The 2,286-nt window shown below is 49.3% G+C and overlaps 1 long non-coding RNA gene across 1 annotated transcript; it reads left to right on the top strand.

Moving 5' to 3' along the window:
* Positions 1 to 723: 723 nt before the first annotated feature.
* On the top strand, positions 724 to 1,269 carry LOC121464760. Its single transcript, XR_005976552.1, has 3 exons — positions 724 to 748; positions 984 to 1,044; positions 1,207 to 1,269. It is a non-coding gene; the product is annotated as an uncharacterized LOC121464760 (long non-coding RNA).
* Positions 1,270 to 2,286: the final 1,017 nt, after the last annotated feature.

Genomic DNA, 2,286 nt, shown 5'->3' with positions numbered 1-2,286 from the left:
GATGGCCCTGGAGCAGAAGCTGCTGGAGGGTCCTGAGTCATCTTCAACAACAAGAAAATGTTCCACGGAATTGTGGCGACCGAGTCCATTGGACTGTTCAGATTCCAGTTCTTTAAAAAGTGACCACGCTGTGTAGGGAGATGTGGGGAAAGGTAAAAGGAGCCTGTCCTGCCATTGGATCGGGTCTAAGATCTGTTCTCACCCTATCAAAGAGCGGTATTTGACAAGAGGCATTTAAAAGTCACACAGGTTTTTATCGGGGACTCTTGGTGGGGGGGGGGGGGTGAGTGGTCTCTGTAGAAAGGGCTCCAGCGAGTGAAGTGTAAGCAGTCAGTGGGCTTCAGGGATACAGACCAAGACTAACAGGGTGACTGCCACTCAAAGTCACTTTCCTTGCAGGAAAAACGGGGACCTAATCATGCCAGCCCAAACAGACCGAAACTCTACCTATCCATTGCTATGACTCTCCGTATTTTAGGGGAAGCTGACTGCTTCCAGAGGTCAGCTTGCTCACCTGACCTAGCACGGGGGTACCATTTCAGGTTTGGCCTGGTGGCTAGGGTTCTGATACAGGAGGTGGGTCTCTGGAAAAAAACCCCATCTGTGGTAATGTCAACGTACACGATTTGCAGTCACAGCTTGGAGAATCATCTCTCTCTAGCGGCAGCTGTGGGCTTCACCACACAAGACACATCAGAAGATGCCAAGCCAACCCAACAGCATCTCCCAGGGATGGCACTCTGCAAAGGTCACCATTTTCCAGACCGTTCGTATCCTCCAGAGAGGTTCTCATCTCCACCTCTTTCCTCAGCCTGCTATTTCTCTTTCGCTTGGCCTGTCTCTGTTTCTTTCCTGTCTTTCTCTTTCTTTCTTCCTGAGTTCCATTCTCTTTCCTTCCCCTTGCTTGTCTGGAATTTTTTTTAATTGAATCTGTCTCGATATTTCCTGTCATAATTTAACAAACTGATCATTTAATGAAACAGATGCTGCCCAGTTCATCTGAATTTTGAATACACAACAAATATTTTGGACATATGTCAAAAGGTAAGTTCTTGTTTAGCCGAAATTTAAATCAAACTGGGAATCCCACAGTTTCTGGCTATGTGACTCCCTAGCTCACGGGACACTGTGTAGGACTCAAATGTTTTCTTGTGCCTCTTCGAAATAAAAGACTGCTCTATGATAAACTCTGTAATTCTCCCATAGTTTAAAAGATATGATCAAGCAGTTCCCGGATGCTCTGGAGAGTTTGGGGTCTCTTTATGCACGACACCCAGGCTGGATCTCTAGGGAGCCCTTTGAATTCAACACCACCACTCATGCCCTCCTGGAACCATCCTCGAGGTCGAGGGAGGTTGCAGGGTGGCCACATGCCAACCATCATATCAGGCCTCTGTGAAAGAAAAGGTTAATTTTGCATAGAGTTGGAGCAAGGCAATTAAATTATAAGCTTTTTCCTTTCCTTTTTGTCTCGTATTTGATATATTCTCAGAAGAAAGAATTTCCCTTTCTGGGGCTCCTTTGGTCGTCCTTGAGAGTGAAATACAAGTGAAGGTGTGGAGGCAAGCACTGCCAGGTCATGTGAGCTCCCTGCTGAGGGACTTGGCTGTCTAGTCCGGTCACTCTCCTGCTTGCTGCTATTTGAAAAGAAAAGAAAACAAAACAAAACAAAAAAACCCAGCTTCTGCTTGTGAAGGACATCAAGTTGTCTGAAGAAATCGGTACCAAGAGCTCTGCAGGCCATGCCGCCTCTCCTTCCACCATGAGTGACTCCAGAAACTGCTGGAAGTCCCCCAAGGAGCCCCACAAGAACAGACCCCATTCCCAAAGTCCCGAGGAAGCCTGCCTCCGGGCGCTGCCGTTTCTTGGTGCTGCGGTCCAGGCCGGGCTTTCTGCTCTGCCTGCTGGAGGACAGCCATCCTTATTGAGTGTATTTCCAAGAAAGCAGTTGACAGGGTTGGCAGTGCTATTCCTGGAAATGTTCAATAGGCCATCCTCTGGCAAGGCCCGCTGCTGACGGATGGGTCTGAAGGGGTACCGCGTGCTCAGCGCCATCTAGGCCGGGCCTATTCCCAGGTGCCTCTGAGCACCAGCCATCCCCGAATACCATGGGCTGTCAGCTGGCCTGGACCTCAGGGCCTCTTCTGTAACTGCTTCCTCCCTGGCAGGATGGATGCCAGCCGACTTGCTGCTAAATGAAGACAGGCGCCCTGTAACTATAAATTACAAAACGTCGGATCCAGCGGATGAGCTTGCTGTGTGTCCCTGCAGTCAGCTTGGTGGTGG

The sequence above is a fragment of the Microtus oregoni genome, unplaced genomic scaffold (assembly GCF_018167655.1).
Source record: "Microtus oregoni isolate MIOR12 unplaced genomic scaffold, Mior012 000001F_ref0000356, whole genome shotgun sequence".
Classification (NCBI taxonomy): domain Eukaryota; kingdom Metazoa; phylum Chordata; class Mammalia; order Rodentia; family Cricetidae; genus Microtus; species Microtus oregoni.
Note: the sequence above shows the minus strand (reverse complement) of the source record. Positions and strands in the feature narration are given on the sequence as shown.